This window comes from Cavia porcellus, unplaced genomic scaffold (genome assembly GCF_034190915.1).
Source record: "Cavia porcellus strain 051 isolate PalLab524CR breed Dunkin Hartley unplaced genomic scaffold, mCavPor4.1 scaffold_133, whole genome shotgun sequence".
Classification (NCBI taxonomy): domain Eukaryota; kingdom Metazoa; phylum Chordata; class Mammalia; order Rodentia; family Caviidae; genus Cavia; species Cavia porcellus.
In genome coordinates, this window is record NW_026947616.1 from 405,576 (window position 1) to 421,389 (window position 15,814).

Sequence of the window (15,814 nt, forward strand, 5' to 3'; positions counted from 1 at the left end):
TTATAGTTCAAATTGGCCAAATATATTTGAGTGCATTTTAACTTTATAATTGTTTGTCTATATATCTGTTGTCTGTCAATTTGCCTGTTCCGTAAGCAGCTGTTTTTTTTTCTGTCTCTTTTACATTTTTACATTTGATTAAATGATGTGATTTAAAAAACATGCTTCCACCTTGGTTGCCAGATGGTCAAAATGATGCTAAAATTGGTTAAAAACATCACTTGGGGTAAGGAGACACTGGAGAGGACTTTGATTGATGAACCAGAAGGTGGCCACTTGGTAACTTTAACCAGCTCTTCTTCATTAATTTGAGGCCTCAATAATCTCCATAGCCTTATAGGAAACATCTCAACTAAAGTTTATATGACTTATAATTCATTGTTGCTGATTTGATGGTATATTGCTGCCTTCAAATATAAAATTGGGATTGTTTATGATGATAATCATTTACTTTCAGAACCATACATCTGCCTTTTTGTTGTGTGGTCAGCCAGGAGATTCATGACAGACCAACACAAGGTCACCAGTCAAATGATAATTTTTAAACAAAAATTGATATGATGTATACAAATTTCTTCAGTGCTCAAATGTTAAAACACCCATGATTAATACAAAATAATAGTTCCATTTAATGTTCTATATTAAGTTTATTGTCTCTTCTATACTGTTATCAATCTTTTGGATATTCAACAACTAACATTAAGATATAATTATAAATCCATTTGGATTCCTTTTGCTGTGATCCACCAGATCTTTTCCAAAAAAAAAAGGTTATATGATGCATATTGGGGCCATAATTAGCTATACTAAACTGGTGTTAAATGACTCAACAGCTTATCTCTCTCCTAAATAATGATAAAATTAATAAAAGAGGACATCCTCCAAAAATCAGATGGTATTAGACATTTTAACAGCATAAGAAGTATTTGCATAATTACAAAACCTAAATGTGTGTATGATGAATGTATGACATGTCAGTTTCTAAAATTCCCTGAACCTTACCCTTATCCTCCTTATTGGAAGCCATTGATAAATTTATAATCATAAATCCCCTGTTGATTCTATTATTTGACTCCTGCATATTTAATTGACTCTTTGCCTTTATCTCCTTCAGACTTAAAGCTGTACACCCACCCAAAGTAAAAACCAGATGTCTTGTGACTGTGGAGACACAGATACCTTCCACTGTGTGCCGGATCCCAAGATAAAAGCCTAAACTTGGCCCTCAACCCCACAGGGAGACCTTTTTAATATGGCTTTTTGTGTTTTCAACAACAGAGATAAAATCAGAAGGAAAAATAACAATCTGATCTTTTAGCAGTGAGACTTGGAGCTCTGAGACGGGTAAACTGAGACAAGGTGAACCTGCGTGAGCCCCTCCTGGACCATGCATCAAGTGCAACAAAGAAGCACATTGGGCAAGAGACTTCCCCAACCCTGGAATTCTGGGGCATTGCCCCTATTGCAATTTCAAGGGCCCTTGGAAGAGCTACTGTCCTAGCCACCAGAGAGTGTGTAAGCCATTATTTAACTCCTTGCCCTCATAAGAGATCTCATCACCACCAGATTCATCACTGACTGATGTATTTGGACTTGAAGCTGAAGTTTAATGGGGCTTGGAGCCCACAGCCCTCCATTAAGCTATCCTGAGAGCCAGAAGTACCACTGGAGGTCTCAGGTAAGACATTCTCTGTACTAGTGGACATAGAGGCCATGTATAGTGTTATTCCTGAGTTTTCAGGTTGCGATATTAAGTCCTCAGTCTCTATAGTGGATGTTGATGACCAACCTATGCAGCCTTTGCAGACAAGGCCTATTCCATGCAGGTCCCAGACTCCCTTCTTCTCTGGTTGATCCCATAGTTTGAGATACCTCCAATCCCACCTGTGCTATCCATGTCATACCTGTTTTAATTCATCTCAGGTATCCTTCAATTTTTCCTTGTGTTTCTCAATATCCCATAGCTCCCAAACATTTACAGGGACATAAACATAATAATTAAGTGGCTTTTAGACAATTGTTTTCTTAAACCTACACATTCACCCTATAATACGTCCATTCTCCTTGTACTCAAGTCTGATGAGTCTTATCACCTAGTGCAGGACCTTAGGGTAATCAAAGGTGCTGTTACCCCAATCCATCCAGTGGTGCCAAACCATTATACCATGCTCTCTCATATCCCTCCCTCCACCAGTCACTTTACAGCCATAGATCTTAAAGATGCCTTTTTTTATACCATACCCCTACACCCTGATTGTCAGAATTTCTTTGTATTTATATGGAGTGATGCAGACACTCTCAAGTCTTAACAATTTACTTGGACAGTGCTCCCCCAAGGGCTCAGGAATAGTTCTCACTTATTTAGCCTAATTCTTGCTGTTGACCTTGAAGAACTTGATCTCAAACCAAGCACTCTCCTTCAATACATAGGTGACCTTCTCATGTTCTCTATCCCATACATTAGCCATACAGCATTCAGCTAGTCTTCTTAATTTTCTTGCCAGTTCTGGGTACATGGTCTCTCCTGCTAAACCCCAAATAACTTCCCCAAAAGTCAGATATCTAGGTCAACATCATCACTGACTTACATAACTGTTTCCTTATAGGATCACAGGCTATATACAGACTCTTAGCCCCAGGAGTTACACATATTTCTCTAAAGGCTATCATTCTTCAGATAACTCATACCTGTCATCTCTGTGCTAGAACCTCTCCTCAGGGACATATAGCACCACCTTCCTTTCCTATTCATCAATTTCATGGACTCACCCTTGGTCAGAACTGGCACATAGGTTTTACACATATGCCATGCCACAAAACTCACAAATATCTTCTCATCATTGCTTGTACTTTTTCAGGATGGATAAAAGCCTTTCCCACAACCAAGGAGACTGCTGATAGTTACTAAAGTCCTATTACAGGAAATCATCCCAAAGGTTGGTCTACCTCAGAATATTCAGTCAGATAGCGGTCCAGCCTTTATTTCTCAGATCACTCAACAGGACTACAACCAAGGTGGAACAGCCCCTTCCTAGTCTTCTTGACAACCCTGACATCACAGTTGCTGGACTGCAATCCTGATTCCAATCACTCAAGTGGTGCCCTCGCAGCCCTAAAACTAACCATCCTATCACCTACTCATCTCCATTACACCAAGTCCTCACAGCCACAACTTTCAGGCTAAATCATGGTTTGCTATCCAATTTGGTTCTTAATTCCTTACCTTCTATTAATTATCTCTTTACAGCAGGAATCTTAACATTCTTTCCTAAAGACTCCCACATCATGTGTAAAATCATCTTCATGTTATTCTACATGACAATCATTTTAGTTATCTCTACCCTCAGCTGTTTAAGGAAACATGAGATCCTTGTGGGCCTAGGCTCTTACCTCCCTTATAGTGACACAGCCCTAGCCCTCCCCATCCCTCTTATTCTTTCCAGCCCAATTCCTGGACCAAAGACAAGCCCTACCTACCTACACTCTTAACTTTTACCCTTTAAAATGGGGGAAATGATTACCTCTCATAACTTCACTCTTACTAACCACACACATATTTTTCAGAATTCTAGTTCACTGTGATAATGATTCTACCCCATCATGGCCCTGATGAAACAGCATATTTAAATCAAAGACATCTTTCCTTCTTCCTCACCTGGGTCTTTAAATATGATAGTGACCTGTCTCCTCAAAACACTGGGTCTCTTTGTTTTTCCAGTCTAAGATGCAGGCATTCACCAATGAAGAAGTTGTCCTGGCTAAAACACCTGGTACCAGCTTCTACATAGGCATCAATCATCATCCTGTCAACCTTCCTAAACACCAATATGGCACCCCTTTCAGCAGGAATTTGTAAGAGAGAGGCTCCAACCTTTTCCTAACAATACAAAGACAGGAATTAAAAGTTTTTGCCTTAGTAGAATTTATAGCAGTGGTCTAATGTGGCAGAAGGCCAAAACAGTACCACCTACCTCTTTTTGATTCTTCCTAAGCCTTAATTGAAACTCCACTTCCTGTACATGAAGAAAACACCAATCAGCTCCTCAACCTATCAATGTCTACCCTAAGTGCCATCCCTGGTCAGAGGTTATATAGAGATTTCATAACCCACCTTCCAACAGAGAAAGCTGGCAGTCATGCAGTTCTCTCCAAGTCCTTGGAGTAAAGGCTATTTTCACTTTACATTCTCTCTATTTTATCACACTTAAAACTCTTTCATACACAAACAAAAAACTTTCTGAGAAGGAAATTATGGAAACGTGGCCCTTCACAATAGCATCTAATAAATGAAATACTGAGAAATCAACCTAAGACTGTGAAGAACCTATATGCTGAAAATTATGCTACACAAAACAAAGAGATTGAAGAGGATATTAGAAAATGAAAGAAAGTTCCTTTATCATGGTAGGAAGAACCAACATGTTGAAAATGGCCATACTCCCAAAACTGTTATGCAGATTTAATGCAATCCAAATCAAAATACCATTAACATACCTCACAAGTCTAGAGAAAACATTCCCAAAATTTATTTGGAAACAGAACAAACCCAGAATAGCAAAACAATTCTGGGCAACAAAGTCAAGGCAGCTCAAGAGGCATCTCAATTCCTGACTTGAAACTATACTACAAAGCCACAGTGCTAAAATCAGCATGGTACTCTGAAATAAAATGACCTGAGGACCAAGGGAACACATTAGAAGATGCAAGCACAACTAGACACTCAGCCACCTGATATTTGATGAAGGGGCTAAACATGTTCACTGGAAGAAGGATAGTCTCTTTAATGAATGGTGTTATAAAAATTGGCTTTCCACATGCTGTAGACTGAAACTAGATGCATGCATATCACCACGCACAAAACTAAAGTCTAAATTGATCAAAGATCTAAATATTAAAACAGAAACACTAAGTCAAGTGGAAGACAATGTAGGTAATAAGGCTTGGAGACAAGTGGGTAAGTGGATAATTCATAAACCAAACAGAAACTGCATGGAAAACACTTCAAAGAATCAACAACAGGAATCTCACGTTATTGGAAAGATTGTGCACTTCAAAAGAAATCACCAGCAGAGTGAAAAGAAAACCCACAGAATGGGAAATTATTATAGCCAGAAATCCTTCAAAGAACTTATATCTAGAACATATAAGGAATTGAAAAATCATCTAGCCCCCCAAATTCAAACACCCTTTCCAAAGATGGGCATCTTAGATGAACACATTTCTCTGCTTAAGATATACAAACAGCAAATAAATGCATGAGGAAATGTTCACCATCACTGGTCATTTGAGAAATGCAAATTAAAAGAGCATTGAGACTTCATCTCACTCTGGAAGGAATACTGGCCATCAAGAAAACAACTGATAACAAATGTTTGTGAAGCTTCAGGAGAAAAGGAACACTGCTCCACTGTTGATGGGAGTGTAGACTAGCTGCTACGGATATCAGAATAGAGATTTCTCGAAAGACTAGTACTGGAAGTTCCACCAATCCAGCTATTCCCCTCCTTGGTATTTTCCTGGAAAACCTGAAAAAGTCATGTCACAGTGATATATGTGCACCTGTGTTCATAGCAGCACAATTTGTAATAGCTAAATCTTGAAAACAACCAAAATTCCCATCAACCTCAGAGTGGGTGAAAATGATGTGGTATTTTTATGCAATGGAATATTACTCAGCTATAAAAATGATTATCTTGAGGCCTCCATTGACAAATGGAGGCAACTTGAGACTATCCTGATAAGTGAAATAAATAAGAATCATATTTATAAATATCACATTGTGTCTGTAGTGTAAAATGTAATAACAGTAAGAGTAATAAAACCTCAAATGTGTAATTGCTATTGTAAAAAAGAGAGGAAAAGAAAGTTCTCTAAAGTATATAACTGCATGTATGCTTAAGTATGTAATTTAGATGACACATAAAACTACGATTTTGGGGGATTGTTGAACAGAACTATTTGCAGCCTCACTGTTTGAATGTGCATTTTGCAAGCTTTAATTTTGTAACTGGAATCACTATTTCTAACATGATAGTATGTAATTTATTAACTAGTGATTTCTTTGTGCTATTTTTTTAAATTCTGTATTATTATTACTTTTTGCTGTTTTGCTTTTTGCTCTTTAAATAAAATTTAAAAACACATTTAATGTACTGAAAAACTATATTAAAAGAAAGTAAAATTTCAAGTAACTTTTACTGTAATGATCTTGAGTAAGGGATATGGTTTACCACATTCAGTGAAATTACTTGCATCCCATGAAAAAGAAAAATAGTTGGATGTGAGTTCAGCACAAGTAATATTATGCAAAGGAATATGGGCTACACAGAAAGTAATCAGTGGAGGAAACAAAACTAGGTGTACAAGAGTGTGTCTTGTTTTTACTCTAGATTGTAAAATACACAAATTTAGTCAGCTGAGCCTAAACCATATCAGACCACTTCGGTGATCACCCAGAATTGAACCTTCAGTGCAGTCCGTTTGTAACATTCCATATGGCTTATGGACAGAGGCCGGGGAGCAAATCTGCACAGAAGAAATTGACCCTTGGAATCTCACTATCAGTGTACTTGAAAGAGTCATGGTGCCCACATGTGAAAGTATGATATGCACATATAATTTCCAACTTGAATTTTTCACCTGAACAACAGAACTCAAATGCAGAACCCAGTAGGAAGATGGTGGCAAGTTCCTCCTGGATCCTCTGAGAGCCTTTGCTGAAAAGACTCAGGGTATAAGAATATCTTCCTCAATCTAAAACCATAGCACAAGCACATATACACACGTGATGTATGTGCTTACATGGCTGATAGAACAAGTTCCTTTTTACTCCAACAAACTTTTATAGACATTGCCTAAGATGTTCCTGTTGATCATACTTTTTTTCTCCTGCAGCATTCCATTCTGGTTTGTAATTTTGAAAACAAAGCCTGCCTATTTGGTAGGAGCACTAGTGTGTACAGGATGGAAATGTGGTGATTGGAGGATTTTTCTTCCTTTTATTTATATATATTACCCTGATGTCTTTCATCTAAAGCCTCAGAAGGACTAATTTGCAATGCTGTAAGTGTCTTTTCCATGTATTTATTTTCATTTTGGTGATCAGGAAGGATAATGCCTAAACATCTGGGGGTGGTTGCATCCACATTTTTTCTAATGCTACCCTGTCCTTCCCACTCATAGACATAAAGTACTGCTGATGAATTATTGTGAATTTCCTTGTAAACTTTTAAAAACTAAGATATGATAAATTCTTCTTTTCTTTGCCTCCTCTTTTCAGGATTGGAAGCAGATGCATATATCACCCTCTATCTTACTGTAATATTTATGTCACTTCTCCAAACTGAGCTGCCACTGCACAGGACACTGACTGATGTTCTTTAGAATCAGAAGCTGAGACCTTATGTTGAATTCAGTGCCAAACAGCTACCACAAAGTATTGCCTGTATACAATGCTAGGCCTTCTAATTTTCTTTCATTATGCTTAAAATGTCTTATATCCCTACACAGTGTCCACTGATATTCATAAGCCTCTGTAGATATTCAGTTATGTCCATGTGTATGTCATGGCTTTATTCATTGTGACTTTCTTGACTCCTGGACATAAAAACAGGGCAAGAATGAGAAACAATTCATCTATGAGATTTTTCACCCTCCAGAATGATTCTTCTTCTTTACACACATGGGAATTTTCTGTTTTCAGACTAATACATCAATTCTGTAGTCAAATGTATATAACAAATTAATGGGTTTTGCACAGCACATGAGAACTCTAGCAGGTTCACTATGCCCCTGTGTGCAAAGAGGGTGCTACTGACACAGTATTTGATTGAATTTTATCATGTGCTGAAGCCACTAGTGTTCCTATAATTGGGAGCAAGAATATCAAGGTAAGTGATATTCTCTCATAATTCCATTGATGATGTCTATATCTTCCTTATACGTTTTTTCTTTTTTAGACAGTGTCTTGCTATGAATTTTGGGCTGGCCTTGAGCTCATTTTGCAGCCCAGGATGGTCAGGAACTGACCATGATCCTCCTGCCTCAGCCTACCAAGTACTGGGATTACAGGTGTGTGCCACCATATCCAGCTTCATTTAATATTCATTACCATATCCAGATATCTGCTGATATTTTTATTCCTGCGCACTTTTCACTGACAGTGTCCTGGGTTTTCACACAGAGTCTTTTTTGTTGTTGTTGTTCTTACCTACCTTACCACTAATTCTGAGAATGAAATTGTCATGGCTCAAATCTATCCATATTTGAAATACTCCTTTTTTAGTATCAAAGAAGCATCTGGAAGCATAATAATGGACATTTCAATTAAGGAGGCAGGGCAATATTATTTCCTTAATCATTACCTCAATCAAGGGTCCTAACTTGATTCCACATAATGTAATGTTGACATATATTTGCATTATTTTTAATAGCTGGAGTGAGTATATTTCATGCTTTTTCTTAAGAATATTTTATTTGATGGCTTGTACTGTGTAATTTACATATCTTACATATCTTACTTTAGTTATTTCTACTAATCCCAAAAACTTTTTCATGATTTGTAAAGCATGGGTTGGCTAACCATGTACTATATTTTTAACACAATTAACTGGGCTCACTATGAATATTTTGCATACACTCTATCATATTTAAGGTAAAAAAAACAAAAAATTCTAGGTAGTAAAAGTTTCTCATGTTTCACTCCTTTTTACCAAGAATTCCAATATATAATTTTATAAATAAGTGTATGATAATGTAAAAATTATTTAGTGCCTCTTAAATTTATTTCACATTTAATAATTTAATTTTCAAAATTGTTTTCCATAGGAATAAAATAATATAGTATTCAACTGTGTCTTTAAATTTGAGCTCTGTGATATAAGGAGTACACATGTATATACGTGAATAAATACCAATTTCCACATGACTCATTTCTCTTCTATCACTATTTTTTGCATTATTTCACATCTATTTGTCCATGTAACTCATTTTATTTTATTTAAAGCCTTATATTAAAATTTCTGTTGTTTAAAATTACCATTTCATTCTTGGTTTTGCCATAAAATAAACTCCTTTCTTTTTATTCCAATTATAGTAGTGGCAAATTCAACAAAACTTTGGGGAGTGTTAACATATGTGAAATATTCTGTTAGGTGCTTTAAAGTCCCTACTATAATATTATGCTTTTAATAAATATTCTATAATAACATTTTAAAATTAATTTTATAAATACATTTTAGGTACTTATAATGATCAAATCCATCATGGGGTACTTTTTCCTGTACATGATATATTTTGATTCAATGTTTAACAGTTTCCCTGCCCTCCCTTCCACTCCTCTTCCCCTCTTACAAAAGCTTTGTTTCCAAATTTCCCTCATTCTCTTTTTCATTTCCCTTCTTTCCTTTCCCCCTCTCTCACTAGTTCCTCTTCTTCTCCCTATTTCATTATAGCACCATGATATGTGTTAATTGTTGTTATGCCATTTGCATTTTCACCAAAATCTGCTAAGTTAGTAATCTTATATTGAAAATTTTGACAATTCTCATGTATTTGTGTTTTGTTTGGATCACACATATTTTGACTATGGCCTTGGTTTATATAAATGTTTCATGTATTTGCAAGGTGAACAGTTTTCTCCTTTATGAAATAATAATGTGTGGTTTTCCAAGCAATTTCTTTTTTCTTGCTATTTTACTGAATATTTATTTATTATATGGTTTCAAAATTCCAGAATAATGCTAAATAATTCTGATTGATAGAACAGAAATATCGCATTGGTTCCTATTTTATTCAAAGTGATTTTGATACACAGATTCTTAGTAATATTCATCCACAAAATATACTATAAATAAAGAATTAATTTTACTTTTTTTTTAAAAAAAGGAAAAAAGTAAAATGAAAAGTATTCAAATACTGAGGGTTAAATGTTTTTCTGCCAGTTCAGGAGAGACTTGTGTCAGCTGTATGTTTAGTTCAAATATCTAAAAGACCAAGCCTCCCCAAAAGGCCACAGTCTCCACCACAGCCACACCAACACAACAACAAAAACCATGCAGATGTGGAGATTGGGAAAGATTTCCTGAAGGGCAGTGCTCACTGATTCTGGGAGAAGTGAACATTATCCAAATCTCCCCTGGAGAAAACAACTTACATTTTTAATTCCATTGGCCACAACAATCAAGTTCTTAATTGGGGCTTGTTTTCTCTAGCCAGAAAAGAAAAAGGAATATAATAATATACACAGGAATATAATACAAAAGAAGTTCCAGCCTTCATAGAGAAGAAAACACTCCATTAATTGGAAGGCTTCTACTAGTTGTCTGAACACAGGATCTACAGGAAGAGGCTGCTGTAGTCTCCTGTGCAATGCATCCCTGGGAGAAGGGAGAGCTTGTACATCTGCCCTGCAACCACTGTCACTGTGATTCATTGATGTTTTTGTTAAGTGAGATTTAAATTTTTAATTAAAAGGATTTCTGCTTTGTTTTAATTTCTTATTATCAAGTACTAACTGTATTTTTTATGGGATGTAGTGCTATGTGTGAATATACATTTACATTACCAATAACCAAATCAAGCAGATTAAAATATCTGGCACTTCTCATCTTGCTCTATATGAGTGAATGTGGACAGAGACTTTGCTTTATTTACATAAAAATAATAATGCTGATATTAAATTGCCTGATATCATCAAATATTATTTGTATTTGAATAAGCCTGATATCATCAAATATTATTTGTATTTGAATAAGCATATTGATTTTCTTCTTATAGCAATGTGATATTTTTAAAATTATGAATTTTTATAATGACAGAGTTGGGATAATTCTTTGTTTAAAATATTCTTTTGACTATTTACAGAAATCTCATGTTAATTTTTAATAAAACTCAGTTTGTGTTTCATATATTCACTTTTTATTAAGAAATTGCAATGAGTATACTTTTTTCTGTAGTGGAAATAGAAACCCAGCTCTTCGTGCTGACTAGAACACTAATCTTAATTTTTATTTTTATTTTTATGTTTAATTTGAGACTGAGACATGGTGAGTGTTACACTTTCCCAACTGGTTTCAACTTTCAATCATCCCCTTCTGATCCCGATCTAAAATTACAGTCAAATTTCTATTCTGTTAATGTAGAAGTAATGGATCTGTAAATATGTTCAGACTCAGTATATGTTAGGCATTCTCTTTCCACTCTGTTAAGGCAAAATAGCAATGTTTGGAAATTTTCACCTTCAATTTTTTAATGTCAGTCACTTGTGAATTTTTAATTTTAAGTCAACATTAAAGTGGTTTATTTTTTCATTTTTAACTTAATTTACTTCAGTTTTGTTAGTTCATGCATATACTGATTACATTTATTGTGGGGAATTGGTACATCTACATAACAACACACCCCCATTAATTTTCCTTCTCCATGCCCCCAACTTTTTACTTTTTGAGCATCATATTTGTTTTTCTTTTAGGTCAATATGAACTTAATTATTGTATATGATCTTTCACAAACAGGCTAGTAAGACAAAAGCATAGAAAACACATAACACAACTATACTCAATGAAAACAACATATACTTTATATATGCTGTTTAGCTGCAGTGCAATAGCTTTATTTCTCTCTTTTACCCATTTATCTTTTCTTTTTCTTTTTTCTGATACCGGGGATCGAACTCACGACTGCCTGCTTGCAAGGCAGGTGCTTATGCCGCTGAGCTAAATCCCCAGCCCCATTTATCTTTTATTTTGCACTTCATTTATTGAGTTTTCTGCATAAAGTAAATCATGTGATATTTAGATTTATATGCCTAATTTACTTCAAATAATTTTATGGTCTCAAGATATATACATTTTCTTACAAGTGTTTATCCTTTACAGTAGAGGAGTACTGAAGGAGTACTGTATCTATACCATATTTTTCTTATCCATTCTTTTATCGATGGACATATGTGCCCTTTCCAATATTTAGTAATTAAGAATTATGTGACTACAAATATGGATATGTCTTATTTCTTTTGGAAGATAGTCAGAAGGGGAATAGCTCAGTCAAATGTAATTTTTACTTTAGTTATTTGAAGAATTTCTATACTTACCACCATAGTAGTTACATTAGGTTAAAGTCCCACCAACAATGAAGTCTCCTTTTAACCCCAGTTTGTGAGAACATGTTGTTGTTTCCTTTCTTGTTGGTAGCCATTTTTTTCTGAAGTATGATGGAATCTCAGTGTTGTTGAAACTTTCATTTCTCAAGTGGCCAGTGAGGTTGAAAGATTTTTAAATGTATTTATTGGCTATTTGTGTTTTACCATTTGAGAATTTTCTATTCATTTCAATTGCCCTTTTTTATTGAATTCATCCAATTGGAGGATTTATTTTTGGAGGTCTTTACATGCTCTTTATATTAGTGGTCTGAAGAGAAGCTAGAAAAAATGTTCATGTGTAGATTGTCTCCTCACTCTATTGGTGGTGTATGTTAGTGTGCAAAGCTTTATAATTTCCTGTGATCTCATTTGTTCTTTCTTGGTGATATTCCTTGTACAACTAGTGTTTCAGGAATTTTTTCCCAAACTTATGTATTCAAGTGTTTTATCTATTTTGTTTTCCTGGAGATTGGTCTTCTTGTGATATTGAGATCTTTGATCCAATTTAATTATAATTTAGTACATGTTGAGAAGTATAGGTGTAAGTTCAAGCAAGAAATATAGTTATAAGTACAATAAATTTTTCCAGAACCACTTAATAATGCTATCTATTATCCAGTGAAAGGCTTTAGTATCTTGTCAAAGATAGCATAGCTTAATGTGCCTTTGGTTGTTATCTCATCTTTCCTTTTGTTCCAATGATCTTCAAATATGGTTTTGTCAATATTGTGCTGTTTTTATCACTAGCCTGTAGAATGATTGACATCTGAAATTTTGAGTTCCCCTGCCTTGATCTTGCTCAGAAATGCAGGTACATAAATTTGATGAGGCAGAATCTTAGGTAACTCAATGTGAAACATCTGCTGTCTCATAATAATCCTACAGATGTATTTCTGCATATGTCATAGATGTTCCATTTACCATCATTTTCCTAATTTGCAGGTGTTTCCATTTTCATGTATATCATTGTTATAATATGAAATGTGTATTATTTATTGTTTAACTACAAAATCTAAAATTGCATGGATGTCAGGTTTTCTAAAGATGGAATTAATTTCCTAGGTGTCTAATCTTAGTATATTCCCTGAACTCTGCTTGTGGTGTAAAAATATAACCAAGTAGTTTTTTTTTCCTATTGAGTAGTGAAAACACGAATTTTTGACATTAGCAATTGTGTTTCAAAAAAATGACACAAACCTTCGAGTTCATTAGTGACCATCTGGCCAATATGTACTAACACAACAGGATGGTGAAGGAATTGTTCTGTAATCTTCTGAGACATTGAACTTTGTCAGGGGAAGTTCAATCTCAAGTTCTCTTCTCAACCTAACTGCCTCCCCAAAACAAAAGTAATGATGTTCCATTTGTGTCTCAGTTCCCCTAACATGAAGATGAGGGGTGAACATCAACATTGAGTTCATAATATACTGGATGGTAACTTAATGGTAGATGAACTCTTTATCATAAAATTCTCCATGATCTCCATACAGGCATAAGGCTAACAACTACCAGAATATTCGAGAATTACTATTTGCCATTGAGGAGATAAACAAGAAACTTCACTTTTTACCTAATATATCTCTGGGACATGAGTTTCATCATTTCCTTTTTAGTCACTGGAGGATGCTGGAGAGTTCCCTCATTTTTGAAATCCCTAATTGCTCCTTTACGAAAGATAGCAAGTGTGTAGCAATGCAGATATGAACATCTTGGGCAACTTCTGCTTAAGTTGGAAGCTTTCTGGAGCTCTACAGGTTTCCAAAGGTGAGGATGAGTGAGATGGGGAAGATGAAATCAGGTCTCCGTTGGTGACATTATGAGTGTCTAAACAGAGTTGTCCTTGTTAAAACAAATCTTTACAAGTGTTTCATTTTAATACGAAAGTACACAGACCTGATGGTTTACTCATAATTTCTTTGTGTACAGCAAATAAAATAGAAGAAAATTGAAATATTTCCTAAAATTTTATCTCTGATGAGTTGTTTTCAGAAAACCTTTGTAAAGTGAGATAATTAGAAAGTGTTGATGAATGGTACTTCCTTCTACCCCTTTCTGCTATTACTTACTATTCTCCAACTATGAAGTGCAGTTTATGTGCACTTTTCTTTATATTACTTCCAATTTGCTTTCCTTTTAGCTTATATTTGGTTCATCTAATCCTATTCCAAAGGACAATGGACAGTTTCCTTGTCTCTATCAGGTAACCCCTAAAGACACATATCTGGCTCTTGCTATGTGTCCGTTAATGCTTCATTTCAGATGGACCAGAGCGCGACTGGTCAAACTCAGAAAGGTCGTCAGTTTCTCTCAGATGTGACAGGGGAGACAAAAAGGAGCAAAGTGTCCCTAATATTTGTGAATATGGTGTCAACTTTAATTATGTCATAGATGGTACTTCCAAAGCAACACATTATCTTGACCAACAAAACATAATGAATAAATGTAGTAATCATTTACTGTCACGATGATTTCCTAAATGATGTAAAGTATAATCTAAAGAATTACTTAATAACAGGCAAATTTTGAGTCACAAACTCACAATGGCACAATGAAGTGACTGGGAAAATTTTCATACTTAATTCATTACATGGAACTCTCATTTTCTCAAATGTGAGAATGTTTCTAGTTTCAAAACCTTTGTTCAAGAGTTCAAGCCTTCCAAATACCCAGAAAACATTTATCTCATGAGAGTTTGGTTGGAAAATTTCCACTGATCACTCCTGGATTCTGAGTTTGCTGAAGGACTGCCCACCCAATGCTTCACTGGTGTGGCTACTTGTGAATCATTTTGACCCAGCCATTACTGATTGGAGCCACAATACATACAGTGCTATGTGTGATGTGGCCCACACCCTCCACAAGATGCTTCTTCAACAAGCATAAAAGACATTGATGGGAAACAAGAACATGATTGTGTTTTCTCCCTGGCAGTTAAATCACCTTTTCTGTTATGGAATTCAAAGAACAGTTTAAGTTATTGAATTTGTGCTTCACTATAGAAATTAGAACACTTTATACAAAAGTATATGTGATTACACACCAACTTGTTATTAAGAAGGAAGATCAGTCTCTATGTCTAAAGTATCACAGTACATGCCTAGAAAAATATATTTATTATAAACTCTGAATATTGTCCATAATCTTCTAAAATGACAATGGAGGATCTTGTCAATTTTGAATTTAAATTGTTTGTAAATCTCTACTGAGTGTATCATCCTAAATTTCTCAGTTTATGATGTCATCTGTATTTCTAGTTACAACTTCATCTGTCAAGTATATACTGTGGGATCATTGAGAGACAATATTAATAAAGTATCTGATACAAACTTTTTCTAATCCCCATGAAAGCTTCATTTAAATAAATTTAAATAAAAGTTTTTCTTCAGAGAGTGATTGAAATTTTTAGGAAAAATATGATATTTTATTCTACATAAGATTTCATTTATCCTACTTCATTAAATATCAGTGTAAAATTTCATTATGAAATAAAGATCAACATAATTGAGAGCATTTCTTTATTCATTCATGTCTCAATCAAGAAGCCTCATTCATCAGAAGATGATGTTACTTTTAGCTCCAACCCTTTCTGAAGAACATCAAATTTACCAGTCCTGCTGAAGATCATGTGAATTTGGATGACAGAAAGAATTTGGGTACAGACTATGACATTCTTAA

At 34.9% G+C, this 15,814-nt stretch overlaps 1 protein-coding gene across 1 annotated transcript in view; it reads right to left on the bottom strand.

Moving 5' to 3' along the window:
* LOC100733450 (vomeronasal type-2 receptor 116-like) overlaps positions 1-15,814 on the bottom strand; it is a 55,432-nt gene that overhangs the window by 631 nt on the left and 38,987 nt on the right. The window lies entirely within an intron of this gene.